The following is a 26352-nucleotide window of genomic DNA, read 5'->3' on the forward strand; positions in this document are numbered from 1 at the left end:
GACCTTGTTTGAACACTGCATTTGGTGGTCTCTATGTAGACTTGTCCACAGCTGCATGGTATGCAGTAAACTACTGTGGTCTTGAGAGGGTCTCTCCTGTCCTTCTCTGAATGCAGCATTTGCTGGATTTTCGTGGTCAGTTTGTAGACCATTTGGAGGTTGTGTTTCCTTACCAGTTTCCCTATTCTGTCTGTGACTCCTTTGATGTATGGTAAAAATACCTTCCCTTTGAGTGGTTGTTTGTCTTCACGCCTCTGGGTTTTTCTGGGTTTGGCAACCCTTCTGATGTCTGAGCTGGAGTAATTAGCCTGTAGAGCCCAGTCTAAGTGCTTCAATGCTAGTAAAACATCAGAAATAAACACCTCTTGAACACAGCCACGTAGCCCAAAAAACCCACAAAAAAGTCCTTTAGATAGCCTGGACCCAAGCCTTCTAGGGCTTCATAGGTCATAACCAACACAGTTGTTGAAAACAGACTGGCAGTGGAGCTGTTGTAACAAGGAAGGTGTGTGCTCCTCCTAACCAGCCCCTAATAACAATTTAGCAGCAGCTCTTTAGAGCAGAGGAAGTTTCCAAACATTCTTCAAAAGTAGACCCATGTATAGTGTATTGTAGTAATCCAAATGCTATCAAAATAACCCTAAAACATGTGCCACTGTGGTCAAGTCAGATATTTCTAGGAACAAGTACAGTTGGTGTCCTAATTTTAATTGTACAAATGTACTCCAAGCCATGATTGAAACCAAAGCATTCAGGTTCTGTTTTGGGTCCAAGGGTACATGCAAACTATGAAACTGCATTTACAGAAACAATAATAATATACTAATATTCCAAGATTAAAATATAGATATCCATATCCCTCAATCCCCCCCCCCCAAAATACAATTAAACAATTTATTATTAAAACATAACTTCAAATATAAACAAACAGCTAGGGAATGGCTACATTGGAAATCGGGTAACAAATTGGCTTATTTTAGTGGCCGGGTGTTTATTCAAGGAAGGCCTGCTGGAAGAGATCCATCTTAATGGCTTTTTAAAGCTGTTTAAGGTGGTAATCTGATGGATCTCATCTGGCAGGACATTACATAATCTTGGAGCAGTAGCCAAGAAGGTCCTGTGAGAGGTTGCAGACAACCTAGTTTTTATAGGTTGCAGCAAATTCCTCCCAGAGGACCTGAGTGTGTGGGGTGGATCATTTGGAAGGAGGCAGTCTTGGAAATAGGTTGGACCCAAGCCATTCAGGACTTTAAAGATGATAACCAACACCTTGTACTGGACCCGGAAACTAATAGGCAGCCAGTGGAGTGATCTTAGAACCGGTGTAATATGGTTTCTTCTGGTTGTCCCTGAGACCATCCTGGCTGCCACGTTCTGTACTAATTGAAGTTTCTGGGTCAAGCATGAAGGTAGTCCCATGTAGAGTGCATTACAGAAATTGAGACGGGAGTTTACCAGCTCATGTACCACAGTTTCAAGATTCTTAACTTCCAAGAAAGGGCACAGCAGGTGTATCAGCCGAAATAGCATAACCCCATGCAAAATAATTTGAATCCTTGTTCCCAAATCTGCCTTTCAGCTGACCAGGAGCACCTGTTTCTTATGTGGATTAAGTTTCAATTTGTTCACCCTCGTCTAAGCCATTACTGATGATGGGCAGCAGTTTAGAGCCAAAACAGCTTTCTTGGATTATGGTAGAAATCAGAAATCAGAGTTGATGTGGCTTGAACTAGGATATTTATGTAATACCTTTTCAATACATGCAGCCAAGTATATGCACAAAATGATCAATACCAGTTTCAACAGCATTCAAGGATTAAGAAGAATAGAAAGAAAAAGAAGGACAGGAAAGAATGAATGTAGAAGCACCTAAAAGTAACGGGTTGATTTCAGTCTACTGTCACATGCACTGATGGCGTACAATATCCCCGCCATCACCTTTGCTTTTATGCTGTAGCAGAATAAGCAGATTATCTCACTTCAATTTTCACCTTGACTGGGAACAGGCTTGAACAGGTGAAAACGGGTATTATTGCATAGCAAAACACTGCAGATACTGCCGGAAGACTACAAGCAGTCTCCCAACCATGCTTAGCCCAACGATTTTGCAAGGACAGAAAGTACTGGTCTGTGAGCTATCAGTTTCTAATATCTGACAATTTTCCAGGAAAAAAACAAAGAATTATAGATAATTCTCAAAGTGCTCAAAGTGATAGTTGTCACCATTTAAAGCAGTAAGATCAAGAACTGCATGGTAAGATCTGTATCCATGCCATTAGAAGCTCGCGGACTACATTCATTACTCTTCACACACTGTGCTCAGGATGTGCTGCTGGACTGCTGAAACCACTGAGATGATTTTAATATCCCTTAAGCACTCCTCAACTACTGTTGTTTAGGATAATTGACAAAATGGAAAAGAAACTGAAGGAAATTCTCAATAAAAAACGCACTAAAGCAATAGATTTCAGAGAACATGTAAACTCCAGATGGCTGTCACTTGACAGAAGCCATTTCTGCTGTTTGTGACAAGCAGTTAGCAGTTCTGCTAAGCTTTCAGAAGCAAGGTCTGTGGTGGTCAAGGAAAATCATGACTGCTCTTTTAAACATTGACTATCAATTGTTAAATGGTTTCTTAAGGCATCGCTTCCTGTAACAGCATTGTAGCATGTGAAATACTAACAGTATTACTTACTGTAAGAAAATGGTCAACTATTTATTATCAGGGCTTTGTATGAGACACCTGTTCTGGTTTGCAGCCCAATTCAGTGACTCAGATCATATCTGGTTCTACTCCAGATTTAATTCAGACTGTTGATCCAGATCATGATTTGAGAATCTAAATCACTGCTCCTCCCATTATGATTGCCCCATCTTATAAAACCTAAACGGGTATTTATTTTTTGTGTCTTCACACATCTGAATGAAACCTGGATGGTCACAGTAAAGATGGTGAACTGCAAAATTGTAAACAAAAAACTTCAGAGGATGTTTCTTTCTTTTTTTTTAATGCTAGGCAGCTTGAACTGCTGATCTTCAAAGTTCTGTTGTTTTTATTGGAAAAAATAATTTAATTTTTTTTTTGTATGGCTCATCGTTGAACTTTTGTCCTGGTCCTGTCTTCCTAGGTTACTTTACAACCTTCCCAACCATCACAGTTGAAGCCCTGCATCACAGCAATACTGCCTTCCAGACAAAAAACTACTGTATTTTCTGGCGTATAAGACTACTTTTTAACCCAGGAAAATCTTCTCAAAAGTCAGGGGTCGACTTGTACGCCGGGGGTCGTCTTATAGGGTGGGTGCTGAAACTTCCGAGCTGGACTGGAGAATCTGCGGTTGCCGCAAATGGTGGGGGAAACTCAAAATGGCCACGGCTGCATCCCCTCTGTATATGGCAACCATATGAAAGCAGGAAGGGAGGCGCTGTACAATTATGGTAGAATAAAATCTTGGAGACAGGGAGGGCTGGGCAGGCAGGGATAGCTGACCAATTCAAGCAGGCTTTGCATACAACAAGTTTTCCTGCTAAGTACCTGCATGTCATAAGCATTTGAATTAAAATTACCATATTGAAATCAAATGTGACGTTTTTAAATTTTTAATTGATGTGCGTTGGAAGAGGGGTAGTCTTATATGGTGAGTATATCCCAAACTCTATATTTTAACTGGAAAAGTTGGGGGTCATCTTATACGCCCAGTCATCTTATACACCGGAAAATATGGTAGGTGCCCTTTCTTCACAGCAAAGTTTCACAAATTTAAGCCTAACAATCCTATTTGGGGAGCGAGGTAGGATATCATTCCCCAAATAAAATAAAATACCTCACAAATATGCACCTGCACCTGCACACAGCTCAAATTCTTTTGATTCAAATTACAGTAAACGTAAACTACTGGGCTTTCAAACTACTGAATAAAATTTGAAAACAAACTAGGAAACAAACAACAAAGGTATGGTGGTATTTGTTTTGAGAGGTTACCAAATGAAAATATTTGCTTTATGACTGATGCCTTAATCTAGGATTGCCAATTTGTTTGGTGACTAAGGGGCTCAACTGCCCCTTTCCTAGCCAGATCGAGGCCGTGGTGTGAGGTTGCTGTGGCCCTGATCCAGCCTTTCAAGCGCGCAAAGAGAAGCTGCAAAAAGTGGCTCCTTTTTGCACCCTCGAAAGGACACCATAGCCACCACAGTGGCTCCATTCTGTGCCACGGAAAGAGTGCCATAGCCGCCATTGCCGTGGCTTTCAGTGCTCCTTTAGGGCTGTGTCATGCTTCTCGCCATGTGGTGTGGAGCGCGGCATCATGCTGGCCTGGAAGCGGAGTCAGGGCATGCATCATGTGGACACCCCACCCCCAGGCCAGCCTTAATGGCCGGTCTGTACACCCACTACCTTTATCTTTACCTTACTTACTATATCTTACTTACTTACTTTACCTTACTTACTATATCTACAAACTGGGGAGGATTGCTGAGCTGGTTACACAATTTAAGAGGCAACTGTACACCTCATTGTCCTCCTTTTGCATTAATTGCTAGTGGGGCATTTTAGAGGGTATTGGGTCCAATGTTCCCCACTTATAGGCAATACGTGCCCCACAGCTGGCTTCACTGTGCATAAAAAATGAACCATAAGATACTTGTGGTTTCTACCTTCAGCAATTTGTGTCTAATTTTCATAGGGTTTGAAGGCTAGAGTGATTCTTGCTTCCTGGACGCCTCCTCCTTTCTGGCTTGGGCATTCAGGGATTTGGGCAGCTTTGACATCCCTGTTACAAAAAGCATGCACCCAAGGCTACATGCAGCCCAATAAGCCAGTTTCTTCACACCTTTCTGCAAGAATTATTCATTCATTTTCTGTGGATGATAGCATGGCTGGATCAATCACTACCAGTCCTGCTGGGCTTGACAGGCCAAACAAATCAAATATGAGAAACATAACTTATATTCATTGTATCAAAGAAGTTTTAGGGATCCACTCATGTCCAATTGGGACTAGAAGGAATGAAGAGCACACAGGAATTGAGAGGCAGTCAAATGTGCATGGCCACTTTCCTACCAACTGCTTGACTACAGAAGCTACAAGAAACACAGCTAATAAGCAAAGCCAAATGACACTGAGGGAAAACAAAACCCAGCCCAGAAGTGTGTATGAGCCTTCAAGTTGCCTGTCAATTTATATCAGCTTCATGAATTTCATCAGGTTTTCATAGACAAGGAATACACAGAGCTGGTTTTCCCAGCTGTCTGGAAAAGTGATTTTAAGCCATAGCTGTGTTTCATGAATGAATTTTATAAATACATTGTCCTTCACTGGTGATGTATCTTCTACACAGATATTTTGAAAAAACTAAAGATTTGGTTTCAATCCAAACTGAATATTTTCATAAACCTTTCCATTTGTGTGCAGCATTTCTTTTACCTTCTGTACATTCCTCCGTGGCTGTGAACTGATTGTATAAAACTCTTTCTTGGATATTTCATTTGACTGTTCAGGGATTTTGTTTTTCAACACATTTCTGGAATTAGATAGCTCATTAGCTTCCATATTCAGAGATTCATGACTTGAAAGAAGCTCTCTCATTCTAGGGGGAATATCAGTCTTAACTTCTTAATTATCTGTCATCTCTGTCAGTGTATTCCCTCATAATGCCTGAGCTAGTCCCTCTGGCTTTCACTCACTGATCTCTGTAACAAGCTACTTTGAAACTTTTTTGAGGAGGTACTGACATGATTGCCCTTTCCAAAGAGGTTGGGGACAGACAGAAGCCACTACTGTCTAGACAAAGTGTTTGCGGGTGAATATTTTCAACATGAAAAGAGGGATTTTCAAGTGCTGCAGAGGTTCTCAAAAGACCACCCAAACTCATACATCATTTGCACTATTTTCAAGCCTGAGTATCTTTTGTTGTGGTACACTTGTTTGTTTTAAAGATTAGTCTTTGTAGTCCAAACACAGAGTTGCCTATGAGAATAGGCCTTGATTCCACTCTCTAATCCATGCAAGGAGGGAGGACATGCAAAAGCATGCTAGTCCCACTCCCATTCTTATCACCATTTTCATACTCTCAGGACAGATGTCTGCATTACAGAGATCATAGGTCCCATGTTGTATTTGAAGTCTCCATTAGTCAGAGAGGCTCTGCATCAGACACTACAGATATTAAAGATCCATCGTTTTCAATTTCATTTTCTCCAAATTGTTATTTTGTAATTCCCATGCAAATATTTGTACATTTTAAAGCATTTTCCTAATTTTCATATTTATTTGTGCAGTTTGCTTAACTTCTGCACTTATTCCTCTTTGACTAAGATATCTTTCTGTGTTGTTTTTTGTTTGTGTTATTTTTTGGTGATGCACATTTTGACAATTTATTTTTTAAAAATATGCATACATTGGTCTGTGTGCACTTTACACAAAAAAAAATGTGAATGCTCAATTTGACTTGAGACATGAAAGCATTACTTGACAGTGTCAAGTCAAATGACATTTCTGTCATTTCCTCTCAGGCACTGAGAAAATGATGGTAAAAGGCATGGAGCTAGCATGCTTGTGCTTGCCCTTCCTCTTCCCATATTAGGAAGTGGAATTTGAATGTTTGGTTTTATGTTTATGGTGCATGTGATTGAGGGATTGTTTAGACATTAAACTAATCAATGATTTTCAGTCTGGAATCACATGCACAATCTATGCAGCTGTGGGTACCATTTTCCTATCATATGATCCTATAATATTAGAATTGCTTAAATGAGCACCAGAATCACAAGTGTACTTAAGCACATAGGTCTGTCTGTTGTACATCAAAGTCATGCAGAAAGGATAGATACACAATTCCCTACCTGCACAGATAATTCTACTATTCATCATATACATGGCCATAAATAAATCTATCAGCTTCAGTAGCTGCCATATTCAGATTTTTTAAAAATAAAATAAAAATAAAGGCCCTTTCCAATTTTTAAAAGATCTTCTGAAAATGAGCCCAAGTGCTTCTCGAACAACTGTGGAGGAAGACTGATGAGCCAAGTGAGGGACAATGATGCTGCTCCCTTGTCTTCGTAACCACTCATTTAGGGCTTGGAAAAAAATCTTGCCATGGCAAGAATTTCATCACAGGTTCCTGGCATGGTCTCAGTCAAACATCTTTGGGAGCTCAGCCATTTTGTTTTTTATTTTGTTTGTTTGTTTTCTGCAGTGCAACCTACTCTCTCACCCTATATCTCTATGACCAAATCCCCACCACCACATGTGCTTGCCCTTTTTAATCTGACAGGGAATATTTTTCTAAAGTCATTGTGGCTTGCTGTGCCTTTTCTGGGAGTTTTGTCCCATAACTTTCTTTGTATGAAGGGATATATGTGCTAATGTTCTAGCATCAGCTTAGAAACAAATACACTGCTTTGCTACAGCTGCCATGCATGAAGGGGAAAAGCACCAAGAAATTGTTTGGGACGATACTCTGGGAGGAAGCAGAATTTCTGTTTTGGGTGAGCTTTTGGGGGTAAGCTACCCTGCCAGTGTGGGCAATTAACATATTTGGCACACTTCAAGTTGTCTGATTATATTGGCTCAGAGTGACAAAGCTCTGCTCAACAAAGTAGGCATTATTTATTTTATTTTATTTTATTTTATTTGCTGCCTTTCTCCCATAAAGGAATCCAAAGCAGTTCACAGATAAAATAGTTTTTAAATTTTACAATAATTATTTTAAAGCTATTAAAATTACCATGCTGAAACCATATAAAACCACATAAAACATACTAAAGTAAAAACAAAACAAAACCCATAAATAGTGCCCACACCCTATATAAAAACCTCCCTGATGCCAATTATACAATTATGATCTTGACATATTTCTGTGGTTCATAGTTTATTTGTCTGGAGTGCAGAGTTAAAGCAACTGATAGACGGGTTCTCTCCCCTGCACCCCACTCCATGCAGTAGTACTGTAATTTGTTGTTGCTCATTTCAATGAAGTAGTGGCCAGGTACATTTTACCCATAACTTTGGAGTACAGTGTCTCCTTCCAACACAATGAAAGTTTAATAGGTATGGATATTTACAGCATAAGATAGGCCATGTTCTGTTTGCCTGCCATGTAGCCTTTCAGAAACTTTAATTCAGTACCAAAACATAAGTTTGAATATATAAGAAGTGCAACCCAGTCTCAAATACTTCCTGCTTTGGTGGGTGGCTCTGAGGGCTTGTCTACATTGACAAAAACCCATAGATCCCCTATAGCAGCTGAAGAGCACATAAATCTCCTTAGAATCTGCAGTCAGTGTAAGCTTTTCTCCTAAAATCTGAAGGAAAAAGAACTTTCTTTTCTCCCACAATCACTTGGAAAATTCAGATTGGCAGTGAGGACACCACCATCTGGCTGAAAATACTCCATGCTATAAGACAAATCCCATTCATTAAAAGGTGTAGGAGAAGCCTGGATCAGGTATAGGATGCCTACTGCCAGGGAACGGTTGTGTATGATAATATCCACCCAGCATAATGTTTATTCTGGAAGTAGATAATATCTGCCACCTGCTGAAACTAAGATGCCTAAAGACCACTTGAAAAATTACAATGAAACACATATTAAGCCAGTAGTTATACTTTGGTAACCAAGCTGTACTTATATTTTTACCAGCATAAATTGATCATAATAATAAAATTAAAAAACAAATTGCTATATAAAGAATAACAAAATAATAGCTTAGACTCAATAATGTAATTTCAAATGAATAGTTACAAACAGTGAAAAGAAGACTAGAAACTGAATAATATAATAGTTTGGAAAATATGTTTTTTAAAAAGTGATTATTCTTATCTGGTTGTGCTCGGGAAATATTTGGAGAGTTGATGTGAAAAAGTAACTTTGCCAGGCTGTGGATAATATGTCCAGCTTTTCACTGCTGGGTATATACTGTAACCCATGAACCACATACCAGCTGGTGCATTTGGCTTCTCAATGAATTCTGAGAAAACAGCCATCTAGTGCCATCCCACAACTACTGTATGCAATGGAGTTTTAAGCAGCTTTAAAAGTGGGATTTTTAAGAAGCCATTTTCATTTTACCACTGGGAGCCACTCCAATGAAAACACTGAAGAAGTAACAGGTGCATGTACTACAGGCTCCTGGGGATTTAAAACAAAATGAACTGGAACCCATCAGCAAAACACAGAAGTAAAGTCAGGTCATGTCCCCTTTTGTCCTCATGAAATGTTATTTCTTATGCGACTGTCCTTGGCAGGGTCCCTACACTTTCTGTCCTGTATGTTGACTAAGTTGCAATAGAGACTGAAAGCTGCTTGGAACCTCTGTTTGTTTAGTCTGGAGTAAATGGTGTTGAATTCTGCTAGATTCTGCTGTAACTGTGCAAGGAAAAAAACAAAAAATAAAATCACCAAACCAATCTTTGTCTACTATTCACTCTGCCTAAGAGAGAAAAGGTGGATAAATCCACATCTTTGGTCTGCAGTTGTAGCTATCATTGTCATAAAGCCATTTGAAAGCTATAGCTGCTGCTGCAGTAAAAACAAACAACTTCATGGCCAAATTATAGTCCATCCACAACTGTTAAAGTAGGAAAGAAAGAAATGTTTATTGATTAGCCCTTAGGCCATTTCTGTTAAAGTAGGAGAAGAGTGCAGTAATGGCTCCTTTCTGTCCTGGAGAGTGTGAGGCAAAGTGCAATTTGTGGTACTATGCTTGAGTTAGGCCCAGTACACATGGGCCGTTTGTGGCGCCCTCGTCACATGCTAGGGTTGCCTGGGGGCGGAGCGCCCACATGCCCCACAGCCCTAGCACGTGACAAGGGCGTAACAATGGTGGTGCCCTGTATACATGGGCACTGCCATTGTTACATAAGCACCATGCATAAAAAGAAACTGCTTTTTGCGGGTTCTTTTTCCTGTGCAGGGAAGTCGCGTGGTTTGTCAGCTACAACCTCCCTGCAGAGGAAAAACAGGTGCCAGCAGGCTGCCCTTTTTGGACAGTGTGTACCATGCCTTAGGAATGACTAAGCCTCGCTGAACAGGTATTAGGTTTTGTTTATGACCAAAAATGTACTATTACTGGACAGGTTCATCTTTGGGATTTTCTTGCTCAGAGATTAGAGGCATTATCTTTTGGACTACAGTTCCCAGAATTTCCCAGTCCCAAATTTTGGGGGTTGCAATGGGGGGGGGGAGATTTTATGTGCTGTGCTCCTTCTAAATCTCTTCCTTGAGCTGTTAAAAGTAAAAGTTTCATAGACACAATTACAATACAACATAACATTTATTTTTATCCTTCAAGGAGCCCATGGCTTTACATAAAGTCTTCTCTTTACCATCACAGCAACCCTTCAAGGTGGTTGAAGGCAGGAAAGAACTGACTGCCAATGACAACTGGTGGCTTTCATCCCATTGTGGCAGTGAATCTGTTCTGTGTTACAATCTGAACTGTAAATGAGACCTCCAAGATGCTGAACCCTATCTCCCAAATAAGTTGAGAATCTTGCACAGTTCCTTTACAGTTCAGACTACATCCCAGAGGAGATCCACTGTCCCACTGATATGGTCACCACAAGCTGCTGCCAGAAGGTCATCCTGTGAACTTGTTAATTTTGACAGAGATTTGAATTCTTGTTTCCCTACTGTTGATCTGACACTGTAGCCACAACACCATGCTATAAGTCAGTATTGTGTAACCCATCTGTTCCGCAGTGAAGAAATTGTTTACACAATGGAACACTGTAAACACTTATCTAATAGGATGACTTAAGCAAACATCTAACAGCCTACCTTAAAGGAGAGCTAATGAGTTTCTTGTTGTTGTTCATTTATATCCAGTTTTTTTCCAAATAATGGGACTCAATGCCACTAACAACATTTTTAAAACAATACAGATTTTTTTTAAAAAAAATATACAAAACCCATAATAAAAGTTTAAATATAAAGTTAATTAAAAAGCAATTAAGCTATTTATAAACCATTAAACTTTAAAAACATTATAATCTACTAAAGGATTATATAAATCATAAAACTTCACAGCACATCATATAAAGCCCACCCATTCAATTCTGAAAACCTGGTGGCAACAACAACAAAAATGTTTCCAGCTGCTTATAGAAAGAAAGCAAGGAGGGAGCCACTCTGGCCTCCCTAGGAAGGTATTTTTAGAAACTGGGGCAGCTTCTCCCTAGTTTCCACCAAAAGAGCCTGAGAAGGTGGTGGGACACAGAGAAGGGCCTCTCTAGACAATCCAAGAGCTCTAGTGGGATCATAAAGGGAGATATGGTCCTTCAAATCACCTGGACCTAACCGTGAAATCATTTATTCCTCCCCCCCCCCCAGTTTTGTTATGAGCTTTTTGCTCCTCTGTTTTGTTTTGTTTTGTTATTGTTTTTGTTTGCTTGCTTGCTTGCTTGTTGGGGGCTGCTTTCACACTGAAAATACATAAAGACATTCAAGTACAGAAAAGTCAAAAATGCAAACCATCAGCCAAAAACTGTGGGGAAGATCAACAAATAGTTTGAATTTCTGAGTTGAGAAACACTTGAACATGTATCCATCTTGAAGATTAAAATTGTACTGGGTTGACTGAGTGGGGGTAACATTGGTTCATACTTTACAGAGGCCAATGTCTTTATTTGAGCACCTCCTCTCTCTAGAAGGCTATTTCTTTTAAATATGTAGAACTATTAAAGAGCTGAAAGATGGTGTTGAAGTCACCTGTCAGAGTGGCATTACATGCAGGTTTATACCATGAGATCTTGGCCAATGTTACTGTCTCTAAAAACAGAAGTGTATAAGATTCTTCAGCATTCACTGATATTCCTATTCCATGACAATGAATCCTATCCCCACCCCCATTCTGCCTTATGCCTGCAGGCAGCTAGTGCTCAGAGAGGCAGCTTATTGCAGGGGATGACTCAAGCAGCCCTACATCCATCCACATCTTACAAGTTGCCATGGTTTTCTACTGAGCAGCTAAAAGTTAAAAAGACATTGTCTTCACCTGGAGCCCCAGTGTGCATAAGAATTTCCTCCCTTGTTACCTGGACACTACCAACCAAATTATGTGTTGTTCTGTCTCCTGGCTGTGCAATAGGCCTCTGAAATTTCTCAGGTATCTCTTGGGAGTTTGGTGGGTTTCCAATAATACTTCTTTGGCTATTTGTACTACTGCTGCTAAAGTAAATCTTTAAAATCAGTTTGTAAGACCAAGTGGAAACAGAGATCTAACTAACAGTCTTCCTTTTTGGCAGTTCCAGTAAAGACCAAGAGACAGAAAGGCTCAGGCCTTTAAAATACAGTGTAGCACATATCTGAGAGCCAAGGCAGTACAGTGGTACCCCGGGTTACGAAATTAATTCGTTCCGCGGCGCCCTTCGTAACCCGAAATCTTTCGCAACCCGAAAAAGCCATAGGCGCTAGCGCTGGAAGCCGCGATTTCGTGCGAAAAAGCGCCGAAAAGCACCAAAAAATTTTTTCGTAACCCAAAAAAAAAAACATAACCCGGAACAGTTTTTTCCTATGGAATTTTTTCGTATCCCGGAAATTTCGTAACGCGGTGCTTTCGTATCCCGGGGTACCACTGTATACTGGTTTCAGCATTTGACTACAACTCTGGAGAGCAGGATTTGAATGCTTACTCAGCCATGGAAACTTATCAAGTAGTTTTGGGCAAGTCACACTCTGTCATCCTCAGAGGAAGGCAAATTCTGAACAAATCTTGCCAAGAAAACCCTGTGATAGGTTCGCCTAAGGGCCACTATAAATTGGGAATGACTTGAAGGCACACAACAACAAAAAATAGTATGTATCGTGTATAAAAGATACTGAGCCGGTGCATAAAACAAATTCTGTGATGCAATAGAGATGCACTTATTTCCATAACAGTCTTTAAAGACTCAGATTTTCAAAGAAAAAATCAGCTGATTCTTATATTCACACCTGGAAGTGAATCTCCTTGTACCCAAAGGGGCTCACTTCTAAATGAACATATTTTAAATAGACAGTAATATTTTAAAAGTGGTTCAAGAGTAAGAGCCATAGCAGTGTACATTTACTTAGTCTTTTCACCTTAATAATGTTTTTGTCAAGGAAAGAGAGAGAAATATAGAATGCCCTAGGTTCAATCCTTCCATCATTAATTTGAAAGATCTCAGATGTCACTACTAGTAACAACTAATTTAGCTGCTGACAGTAATTACTGATCTCTATTTCTGTTAACAGAAACCTGAAGAAAAATCATTTGACATATAAATGAAAAAGCTGAACAATCTTTTTATGCTATTGAAACAATGACATAGAAACATTTATTAAAAATAGTCTTATACAAAAATGGGATGGCATAGGGCCAAAACATACTGCAGAAATAATGCAGTTTGAGACCGCTTTAAATGCCCTGGCTCAGTGCTAGGGAATCTTGGGAACTGTAGTTTATTGTGAAACCAGAGCTCTCTGACAAAGGAGATTATCTCATTAGCTTTGCTGCTGGGATAGGAATGTTCCATTCTTGAAAACCTGCGAGAGAAACCCAGGTTGCATATGGGCTGCACACTGCCTCGCAATGGTTGAATGCAATAAGATAGTGTTTGTAATAGTCAGCTGCTGTTGTGCACAAAACTCTAGCCTCTCCATTGATGCCCCCTTGTCATGCGGAAGAGGCTTGCGTAATGAAGTTGTGAGCTATGTTGGCGGTGGTATAATAACCACTGGTAGGGTCTCCCATGTCAGACAGGTCACAACCGAAGGGTCTGACCAAGAGCGTCAAAGGGCAGGATGAGCTCTCTATCCTTATGGCAATCATCCTAGGAGAAGGAAAACTCTAATCTCAAACCTGGGCAGATGGTGCTCATCTAACCCTATAAGGTCAACCATCTAAGAGAAGGAAACTCTAATCAAACCTACGACCTGAGGACCTTGCTGCCACTGTCCATGCTTGCTAGGCCTCAGCAGACAAACCTTTGGTTTAAAGGGTGAAGCCAGTTCTGTGCACGCTGCGCTCCACCAGAAAAATCCATTGCACAGGCTCGAAGGATACATCCAGTCTCTGAAAAAGCCCTATAGCGATAGGCAAGGGATGAAACAGCAGGTGTAAAGATGCACTGAAAGCCGCAGACCCAACCATGCATGCAGGCGGTTCAGGGAGATGACAAGTCTTGTTCGGCAGCATCCTGAATGACCAAGCAGCCTTTTTTAAGGAGAGCACTACTTGCTCCATGTGGAGAGGGGTCTAAAAAAGGTGGCCTAATGAAAGCTCATCCCCATTCATCAACCTGGTTGGCTAGCCGCAGCCAATGGGCATCTTTTGACGCAGTCGAACAAAGACAAAGAATCAAAGGCACACACTGGCCTCCAAAGGTGCAAATAGACTGATGCTTGCATGCTGGAACATCAGAACAATGCAAGATTCTGCAGATAGTGGACATCTTGAGTGTTGTTCTGCTCTAATAGCCCATGAACTGTCATGACTTAACAATGACATTGCTGCTCTTAGTGAAGTTCGTCTCCACGAGGAAGGCAACCTTAAAGAACACGGCGCCGGCTATGCATTCTACTGGTCTGGCAAGCCCAAAACTGAAAAACATTTTTCAGGAGTAGGCTTTATGATTAAAAACCTCATTGCCTCCAAACTCGAAACCTTGCCAACAGGTCACTCTGATCGTATCATCTCCTTACACCTCCCACATTTTGTTCTCTTCAGTATATATACTCCAACTAAGCAAGCCAACCCTGTGGAGAAAGACAAATTCTACTCAGACCTACACCACCTCATACAAAAAGTCCCTGCAGAAGATAAAATCATTATGCTTGGGGACTTTAATGCCAGAGTAGGGAAGAACTTCGAAGCCTGGAAAAGTGTTTTAAGCAAGCATGGTGTTGGAAACTGTAATGATAACTAATATATATATATATATATATATATATATATATATATACACAGCGCGCCCGCGTCATACGCGGCTTGAGCATACACGCTCAAGCCGCGCACTGGGCGGAAGGGCGGCGAGTCCCATTCAATTGTTTATAATGGGGCTTGAGCATAGGCGGAATTCGCCTTATGCGGTGGGATCCGGAATGGATCCCTGCGTAAGGCGAGGGCCCACTGTATATATACACACATACACACATATGTGTATGCTCCGTTTTTGCATCCAAACAAGCTGCCTTTCTATGGACTTTATGGTCCATTTTTGCATCCAAACAAGCTACCTTTCTATGGCTCTCTGCGCCCCTTCCCCAGAGGCATCAGAAACAGCTGCTTTTCCCCTCCTCACCAACATGGTCTGCTTCCTATACACACATTTGTTGCACAAGTATTCACACACATTCTATCAATCTAAAAGCACCAGCATTTACACAACCTGTCCCAAAAAAATGTTGCTTGCGAAGCAAAGTGACTGGTGCGAGAGGGGAGGCATGTTCCACCCACTGCCCACTCTCTGCTCTGTCCACGTTAAAACGCAAATACATTCATTCCCCAGTAGCTCTCTGCCCTTTCCCCAGTGGCATCGGAAACAGCCACTTTTCCCTTTCTTGCCAACACTGGAAGTGGAAGGACTACTGGATGCAAAATGGTGCAAAATTGCAGTACTGCACCATGGCATATGTGGTACCTTCGAGGTTGGGGAGGGATACCAGGCCTTATGCAAACTTGCATTCCACACCAACACCACATCAATTTGACTGCGAATTAACCTTGGAATAAGATTTGTGAATTCGCTAGTTCACCGAATTTACCTGTTTTTGGATTGACTTAGGATCGGTCCCGGAACGACCACGCAATGACAGCAATTGCGTGTGATAATCTGTTGCAAATTAACATGAATACACATGATTGGGCTTGGGATGGCTTTGGATTGGCATTGGATTGCCTGGAAGTTTTCGTCATGTGATAACAGCCTGTTGGTTAGGATCTGATCTAAAATGGCTGATCCCCTTGTTGCCTCTTCCACCTTTTGAACAATAAAATTGTCTTCCAGGCAAGTGAAGAATTTGCTAGAATTTAATGTTTTGGCTGAGTTCGATTTCCAACAAATATCAGGATAATTGAAATCTCCCATCACTACTGCATCTCTCCTATCTGAGAGAGTGGTCATCTGTTCTAGAAAGGCATCATTCAATTCCTCTGTCTGACTTGGGGGGTCTGTAGTAGACTCCCACAATAACATCACTGTTGTTTCCCTCCCCTTTAATTTAAAAATAATAAAATAAAATACAACTTTTATTTATATCCCGCTTTTCTGTGACAAGACAGTCAAAGCGGCTACAACATGTTAAAATCCACATTTACAAATTTATGTACCAAATTCCCCCCTTAAAACAGGATTAAACAAATTACAGTTAAAACATCTATTAAAAACACAATAAAATACAGCAAGGACAGAGCGGTGGGCTGATACATGATGTGGGGGGCAGTCATTCTGTGGCCATGCACTTTTATTCAGGAAAGGCCTGCTGGAAAAGATCCATCTTGACAGCTTTTTTAAAGCTGTCTAAGCTGGCAATTTGACGGATCTCGTCTGGCAGACCGTTCCATAGTTTGGGAGCAATTGCAGAGAAGGCCCTCTGGGAGGTAGCAGTTAGTCTGGTTTTTAAAGGCTGCAATTGGCGGGTTACAGACCACCATTAAAGTACAGACTCAGTCCGTACTAGGGTTAGGAAGGTGCAGTGCTTCCGCACCCCCCTAACCCTAGTACAGGCTGAGTCCGTACAAAATGGCGGCTCCCCTTCCACAAGGGGGCCGCCATGACGACGTCACGACCACGCCGCCTCTACATGGGGCGGCGCGGACGTGACATCGTTGGTCCGCACCAGGGCGCCTAGGGCACCCTTTCCGCGGACCAGGAAGGAGCTTCGTTTCGGAGCTCCTTCCTGGTTTGCGGCGCCGCTTTGCTTTGCTGGGCGCAGCCTTCAGACGGCTGCGCCCAGTGAAGCAATGGAGAAAGGGGCCAAGCGGCCCCTTTCTCCTTCTCCCCGCCGCTGCGGGGTGTCCTTGGGGCTTGAAGCCCCAGGGATATCCCCTTTTCAGGCTGCGGGGAAGCGGCGTTTTGCTGCTTCCCTGCAGCCTGAAAAGCGGCGGATCGGGGCCTCAGCGGCTGCCGTTCTAGCAGCTGAGGCCCCAGTACACCGGGGAAAGGGGCGGGTGCAGCCTGCCACAAATGGGCGGTCTATAACCTGCCATAGATTCCTCCCAGAGGATCTGAGGGTGCGGGGCAGATTATATGGAAGCAGGCGATCCCTCAAATAGGTTGGACCCAAGCCATGTAGGGCTTTTCATCCAGATGCTCTCTACCTGGATTCCAGGATTTGAGTCCTGGTTCTCTTCACAAGTGTAGACATCTCTGACATATAATGCCCTCCTGATCAAGTTTTTGAGACTGTTGGCAAAAATGTTTTTGCCAACTGGCGTGAGGTGCAACCCATCCCATATCAGAAGTCCTCCCTCATGGAACCACAGCCCATAATCCAAAAATCCAAATTGTTTATGGCAGCACTATCTGCGGAGCTAGCTGTTTACCTCTACTATTTTCCTCTCCCTTCTTCGACATGCCCTCCAACTGGTAGAAGAGATGAGATGACAACTTGTGCACCTATCTCTTTCATCTTCCTACCCAGAACCTAATAATCCCTTCTGATATTCTGATAGTTGTGCCTTGCAGTATCATTGGTTGCCACATAGACCAAAAAGAAGGAATAACGATCAGTCGGTTTGACAAATCTTGTCAGCCTGACTGTCACATCTTGGATCTTTTTCCCTGTCTTGGGAGGTGTGTTGTCTCCCTGGGGCAAATATCCATGATGAGACAACACACCTCCTGAGACATCTTGTCAGACCCACAAACCACTGATTCTGTACCCCTCAGCAAGGAGTCCCCCATCACCACCACATGCCCCCTCTGGGGCTTAGTAGCATCTATTCCTTGTGGTGGTACTCTTAGGGATCCCAGCATAGTCCCTGAGGACTGTCCCTGCTTCACAACTACCAGAATCACCCAGCTGGAGGGAATCTGAGAACTGTAGTTGAGAAAGGAACTTTCCAAGCTGTCTGACTGAAACAATTATATGTGCAACCTAAAATAGCAACATCCTACATCTATGGCTCCCCCCTCCCCCTCGCTTTATGTTTAGATAAATGTGAGTGTGTACTTTCTGCTAAAACTTTCCAGAAAGGAAAGCAATACTGTAGCAGGTTTCAACTTGCTCACTCCTGCTCTCAAAGAAATAGATTCTTCAGACTACAGCTGGGCCTGTTAATCTGACATACTGGAGGGCTATTGGGATATCTGCTCCCTCCGTTCCTTTCATCTGTAGAAGCAGTTCTATCAGAGGCACAAAATCTCTTTTTATCTTTTATCAGCCCTTGACTTTTATCTCAAACAATTCTGTTTTCAAGTGTTCTCTCTAGTGAAAATAGCATGAACACTTATAATACTCCAGCAGAATAGGATATGAGGGCTTACCATTTTTTCTAATTCAAGTGACATGCTTTTCAAGACTTGAAGGAGACTGTTGTGGAATCCTGAAGTGCAAAGAGGATCTGCTTCATGTACAGGCACTGAATCTTATGACCCAGAAGTAGCTGAAAATAGCTTACAAGCCACATTAATGAGGGCTATGCTGTTTAGAAACTCCTGCAAGGCAACAAAATAAGAACATAAAATGTTCTGTTGAATGTAAGCATCTCAATGTGCTGGAAGATCAGAGGGATCGCCACAGCATGACTTGGTTTTACCTAAAATCTGAAAGGCCCAGTTGGGTTGTAACTTTACTGAGATGAGATAACAAAGGCTTCTCCAGAACTCTTCTGAATAGGGGAAAAGGCAAGAAAAGGTGATATGGGTGTAATGGGCAATCCCAAAAGTCTGCGGTTTGCAATAGCCTTCCACAGGTTCTGCAGTGTTTTGTATTCTAATGAAGTTTGTAATAGGTCTCATTGAACACAGAGTGTAGGAGCTGAAGAATTAAATAGTCTGGACCATCGACAGTGCAAAGAGAATTTCAACTTTCACAAAGAAACAACAGAGGATATCAAGCTTGGACTGTCAGAAAAATGTAGTGGTGTCCTCTTGCCATCAGATTTTTAATGTTCTGACAAAGAAAAGGATAAGTAAGGCTGGCTAGATAAGTGCCAGTGGAACCCACAGTGCGGCAAATGGCCCACCACTCATTAAAACATTGCAAGAAACTTACCTAAATGCTTGTGCAGCAAAAAGGTTGTGGTACTTTTGAAATTTTCTGTAGCTTAGCATGGATTCTCCCGTCCATCATGTGGAATGTCTTGCTATGTGTGGAATTGGTTTGTCTCTCTCTGTATACTGTACACCTCATACCTGGCAGGTAAGGGGTGTAAATGAGAAAGAATGGAGGGAGAATGCAAAACAGGAAGTATAAGTATTTAACTAAAAGGCACTTTCCTGTTAAATATCCAGCTACTGGCGTGTGAGTAGAGGAACTGATTGAAGGGAAGTTTCCTTATCCACCACCACCACACACCAAATTACTCCATGAGACTCAAGAAGTGGCTTCTGGCCGGCTTTGTGGGCATGGCATTTACATGACGCACACCCCCAGGGCTGCCTCCAAAGACAGCCCAAATCCACCATGAAAAGAAGCTGTTTAAATCCGGCTCCTGGCAGCAGCTGGCTTGGAACCAGAGCAGTGGCCCCCTTTGGAAGCAAGCAAGTTTGGAAGTCACCCTGTTTTCATCCCGATCGCAGCCAGAAAGCCTCTAGCCACTTTTCCCAGGCCGTCTGCTTTGTGCCTTAATGGGAAGTTACTGAGATCTTGCACTTTCCCCACCTCTGACTCTGCAGAGATTTTATCTTCCCCTCCAATGGAGGATGAGAATCCTATACGCATATTCATGCATGCAATAAGCAAAGGCAAATGAAGAGAGCATGTAAAAGAAGAAATCTTTTAAGGAAAGCAATCACTCTTACATTGGGAGTCTTGTATATCAAGGCACCTTCCTTCAGACGTTACTTATTTACTGTTTCACAATCTGATCCATTATATTTTGGGGAAAGGGGGGCTGTTAAGTCTATACTCACCAAGTACCCATTTACCTGAGGAGGAGAGGTCTTCTTCTGCTGGCTGACCAATAGCAGGGCCCATGTAGTACTTCCAAAGGTAGCTTTCTGGAAACAAATGGGAAGCAGCAATTCTGCTTGGTCTAAGGGAAGCATTTATTAGGGTCATGGCTAGTTCTCCTCCTTCTTTGTTTATCTGGCTTTTTTTCATTCAACCAGGTTAAGGTATATAGTAGTACTCAAAGCTAGCCACATTATTCTGGCACACAAGGCAGAAAATCCCACAAACCTTTTCTTTATCATCTGACAGTAAAAATGCAAAAACAATGAAGTAAATACCTATTTGCTGCCTCTACCTGACATCTCAAACTCTGATCCCTGAGGCAACTACTGTACATGATACTAGCCAAAAACACAGAAGCAGAAAACAGAGGGAAAAAGAAAACATGGCAATTCTTATACTGACAAACATAAGAAGTTTATTTAAGAAATGCTGAAGCAAAAATACCAAAAAAAGCCAAAGTGGGTGATATTATCAAAGGCTTGAGGAGGAAATATTTTCCTGTTAGCTGAATCTAATGGTCTACAAGGCCATCTTCTACTTTTATTTTTATTTTTAATTTATTAAAATGTATTAATAATGAAATAAAATAATTAAAATAAATCAAATTAAAACAAAACATATTAATATTTATATTTTGCCTTATATTATGAGATTTCAAGGTGGCATGCAATTAGAATAAATCTAAACAGTTTAAAACAATAAAAATAATTTCAACAGAGTAAAAGCTTATTAAATGGTTTAACAAGTTAAAACACATTTAAAGAGCTACAACAATTTAAAGCCAAGTGCATGGACATTTTAGAAAAAGTCCATTAGGCTTTAAGAAATAGTCATTAATTCTTAGCATCCAGTGCCAATCAAGCTTCTAAAGGGAGGGCATTCTGCCATCAAGGCGTTGTAGCTGAAAAGTACCTCTCTTACATCCTCCCACAGTATATTGATCCCAGTGGCAAGAAACAGAGGAGGGCCTCTCAAGCATCCCCAGTCTCAGGTAAGTGTGTAAAGGGAAACATGTTTCTTCAAGTGCTGAGATCTCAAGTCATTTAAGGCTTTGAATGTTACCATCAGCACCTTGAGTTCAGACTATAGAGGTGTATTGGCAACCAGTACATTTCCTCAAGGGGCAATGATCTGAATCCCTGCTTGGACATGGAAACCCACTGGATGATCCTGGGCAAGTTACACTCTCTCAGCCTCAGAAGAATACAGTGGCAAAACCACTTCTGAACAAACTTGCCAAGAAAACCCCATGTATCGTTCACTTTATGGTCACCATAAGTGAGAAATAACTTGAAGGCAGAAAGAAAGCAACAATAACAACAAGAATCTATATAGTATTCAATTCTAAATTTAGAGATCTTTCTCCTGAATAGCTTCAATAGTCTTTTTAACAAACCCACAAAATATATGCATGTTATTGGTTGAGCTCATATCTAATTATACTTTGCCACAAAATCTTGATACCATTACATCAATGCATACCTCCAAACTTCCGGGGGGGGGGGGGGGGGGGGGAGACTGGAACATGTGCAGCCAAGTAAGATCAGGGTATGTTCAATATGTACAATTTTATTAATGAGGAAAAACACACAAAGTAGGAGAGGCTGCAGCAATTTGCTTTTGCCTCAGCCTATGAAGGGAATAAAATTCTGTCCTTTCCTCTGCACTGCCCCCTACTGAGTTAACTGAATGCATATTGGGAGATTCTCACATATCTTAATAACACAACTTACCTCTCCTGAAATGAAGTCTAATTTGGGCTGCATCTTGATCCTATTGCATGGCTTTTGTCTCCAAAGCCACCATCCGAGTACAGCCCGGTTGTAGCCTGTGTCCCTTAACACGCTTCAGCTGCCATTTTTCACAGTCAGGAGCTTTCTGGCTTTGAAAAAATGGCCACAGAAGCAGGTTAAGGGATCCGGGCTGCAGCTGGGCTTTACTTGGATGACAGACTTGGAGACAAAAGCCACACAATATGACCAGGATGCAGCCCAAATTAGACTTCAGTTTGGCAGAGGTAAATCACATTATTAAGGTGTGCAATAATCTCCATCCTTTTGTACTTTGAACTAAGTTTGCAGCAGTGGGCATAAGCTGAGGACAAAGGGAGGAAATGGGAGGAGAAGAAACTGGAACATTTTAAAAACAGCTGAAAAGGGGGACAGTAAAACTTGGATTACAAGGAGAAAAACAACCACAATGTAAGAGGGTTGTTTCTTTTCAAAGTTGTATCTAAGCTAGGTCGAAGATTACTTTTGTGGACTACAACTTTTAGGGCCAATGTTTAATGCAGGGGTGTTCTAAACTTTCACACCAAATGACATGGGAATCAGAATATCACCCACTCCTACATCACATCAAGCCCATGTGGTACTCCACTCTAGGAGGACATAGTAGCAGTTATCTCCCTGGAAAAGGAGCGAAATGACTGGGTTCTCATGCTCTGAACTCTCACCAGAAGCCAGGTTAATAAAACTGAGGCTGCCGTACTTTGGACTTATCATGAGACAAAGTGACACACTGGAAAAGAAGATAGTGCTCAACAAGGTGGGAGACAGGAGAAAAAGAGGAAGACTGCATTTCAGATGAACTGATTTAATCAAAGAAGTAGGAAGTACATTTCTGTTCCGCTTATCTGTGCACTTAAGCACTCCCTAAGAAGTTTACAATGTGTAAGCTAATTGCCCTCAACAACATGGGTACTCATTTTAGCGACCTCAGAAGGATGCAAGCCTGAGTTGAGCTTGAGCCCTTTTGCTGGTACAGTATTGAACTCGCAACCTTATGGTTTGTGGCTGAGTGGCTGCAGTGCAGGCATTTAAGCACTGAGCCACCAGGGCTCCAAAGAAGCCACAGTTCTGAGTTTGGGAAACAGTAGATAACTGGAGCTCTTAGAAGTTGGTGTTGTTTGTTGTTGTTACCTACCCTTGAGTCGATCTCGACCCATGGCGACCCTGTGGATGGGACATCTCCAAGAATCCCTTGTCCTGCATTGCTCTGCTCAGTTCCTGCAAATTCATACTTGTAACCTCTTTTATAGAGTCCATCATCTAGCATGCAATCTTTCTCTCTTTCTGCTTCTCTTCAGCTTTCCTAGCATTATTGTTTTTTCCACTGTGTCATGCCTTCTTATGATATGACCGAAGTACAACAGCCTTAGCTGCTCTCCCCATTCTTAGTCTTCTAATGATTTCTTGACTGCAATACCCAGTCTGATCAATGCTTGATCCTAGGTATGGGAACTCTTTTACTATTTTTGTTTCCTCATTGTCTAGGTTGAATTTGTGTAAGTTCTCCATGGTCATTATCTTTGTTTTCTTTATGTTCAACAATAAGCCTGTTTTTGCACTTTGTTCCATGGTCTTCCTTAGTAGTTGCTCTAGGTCTGTGAAGTTTTCTGCTAGTAGTATTGTGTCATTTGCAAACCTTAGATTGTTGATATTCCTTCCTCCTATTTTCATTCCTCCTCCTTCTGTGTTCAAGCCTGCTTTTTGTATAATATTTTCTGCATATTATTAATTTGGTAGCAAATAATAAATACAACAGGTTGAGGTGGGGCCAGAAGCTGGCTCTAAAAAGATGTGCAGAGCAGCCACTGCTGGTATCCAGAGTGGCAGAGCCCCTGCCAGGGTAGGTGGAGCAGATAGTTTGCCACTCCCAGGCCCCTGCTGCCTGAGGCAACTGTATAAAAATACTGTCTAATGGGACTAATGGTGAGATGTGCCCTAGTTGAATTGGTATTCTATTTATTAAAACATTGTTCTTGTGTTTGTTGTTGTTGTTGTTGTTGTTTTTTACTTAAAATGGAAAAGAACCCTAAAATACCAGATTCTGGCAGTAATGCTGACACAAATAAATTATTCAATATTAGGCTGCCAAACATTAAGAAATTACTCATTACCCTTGGGGACAGCCAAAATAATTACTAAATGAACAAAGCCAACAATATGAACACAAGTACAATTCAGTCTAATTTTGCTGTTGGGATTATCTTTAAAACTAAGCAGTTACTTTTAAAATATTCTGAGATGTGCCTTTAAATGCTTGTGCTTGTGGCAGAGATTATACTGTCTAACACTGCAAATAAGATTCATGTTTTTAATTTTGGGTTTTCCCTCTATAGTCTTGGCCTTAAACTCCCTAAAACGAAAGAAATTGCACTTGAAATTGCATATTTCACAATTGGGTGATTCAAAAGCTTTCCTGCTAAAATTGTTCTGGCCTCAAAAACACCCAAATAATTCTCCCTCCTTGCGAAGGGGATTGTTAAAGTAAATGTGTCTGCCCAGGGACAGGTCATTACTAGCAATAAAATGAAACTATGAAACCCAGAGGTAGTTTATTTTTAAGAATACATTCCTTTTTTAGCCATAATTTCACAAGAGAATAGTCAGTTAAAAAGTGTGTATTAAAGCCTGGCTGAAAAGTCTATTCAGCACCATCACATTCAGGGTCAAAGGTATTATTCTAATCTAGTGATGAGAACATGTTGTAGGCACTTCATTTTTATTTTCAGCTGTAGGGTTAGTTTCAAAGGTATAGATTGATTGATGTTTGCTTCCCAAAGATGTGTAATGGGACACCAGCAATAGTCCCAGGTGACCAATATGCATTGGACCAATCCATTACACATCAGGGCCAATGTGATATACATTGGGACCAACATACTTTCGTCCTATTGTGCATTTGCCAGTGGTGCAGAGCAGGCACTTCACTGGCTCACCTATGTAGTAACTTCACAATAGCCCTCTACTGGATATGGATGTCACACAACCATGCAGTTCTAATTCCTGCAAACATAAGTTCATTTAGGAAGATGTGAGCTGTAAACATTATACCAGCCATTAGTGCTTGATAAAGCAGATGGCAGTACAAAAAAAGAAAGAACACATTATAGAACAATTGATTCTTTTAAGCCATAGTCCTGAGTCTGCAGGACCTGCAAGACCTGAGCAGGATCATTGGTGACTAGGGCTGTTATGGAGGATTTCCGTAAGTCAAAACCAACCTGACAGCAAATAAAACCAACAGGGCAAATGTCTTAAATTAGTCAAATAAGGCATGAACATGCTCAGAAACCACATAAACTGAGTGTTGGTGGAAGATGAGGTGAGAGGAAGGACTAATGATCCAGCTTGGAAGAGGATGTAGCTGCCAGTCATCTTGGACAGTGACACTGCAAACTGGAGGTTCCTATTGTAGATTGCACCCTACACTCACTGCAAAGCAGGCACTATGCAGCTAAAATATTCCCAGAATGCAAAAAAAAAGGGGGGGGGATTTTCAAATCCAGTTGCATATGGTAGATAACCTTTGCTGAGAACTAGACTTGGGAAATGTGTATTTGTTGGTTTTGCTGGACCTCTCAGTGGCTTTCAGAATCATTGGCCATGGTATTCTTCTGGTAGCCTCTCTGAAATGGGACTTTCAGGCACTGTTTTGCAGTGATTCCATTTCTACTTGCAAAAGCAAACTCATAGGTGGTACTGGGGGATACCCATTCAATATCCTAGCCACTGGCCTGTGAAGAGCTTGGTTCAGTCCTCCATGATGTTTAATGAAGCTTCTGGGAAAGCTGTTCGTTGTGCCCTACTTCCTTTCTTTTCAGGATTTCTAGCACACATACACACACAGATGTTTTGTTTTGTTTTTAAACCATGGAATTTTAAAAATACTGTTGTTTAATTCTTTTAAAGCATTTGTACAAATTGTGTTATAACCTGCCTTGGGTCCCATCCCAGGATAAAAGCAAAGAATATATTAATTCATCCATCCATCCATCCGTCCGTCCGTCCGTCCGTCCAATAAATTAATTAATTAATCTATGGAGAATGAGGACTGGAATAAACCCAAACAGTGAGTTCATTTTTCATCCTCTGCTTCCTTAAAAAACATATACATGAGATATAAGTCTTTGATACTTTTGTTTTTGATGGAAATAATTAGCGATTTTAGTAGTTTTCTTTCCCCTGTAAGGATGTCTTTGAAAACTAGCATTTTCAAAGATTATTCACAGTTTAGTACATATCTTGCACAAACATTGCATATGTTTCTTTGGCATAGGGTGCAGCATTTTCTCTAAAGGAAGCAACATTTTCTACACAGAAAATAGCATTTCTGCATAGTAATAATATTTTCTATGAAAATACTGTAGTTGGCTTGCCAGGCTCCTGAAGGCACCGACTCCAGCCCCCAAAAACACCTGGGAGGAGTGCTCTGCTCTGCTGCTGTGAGGGAGGACTGTCCTTTTACCACCCAGCCGGCATCT

The sequence above is a fragment of the Sceloporus undulatus genome, chromosome 1 (genome assembly GCF_019175285.1).
Source record: "Sceloporus undulatus isolate JIND9_A2432 ecotype Alabama chromosome 1, SceUnd_v1.1, whole genome shotgun sequence".
NCBI lineage: Eukaryota > Metazoa > Chordata > Lepidosauria > Squamata > Phrynosomatidae > Sceloporus > Sceloporus undulatus.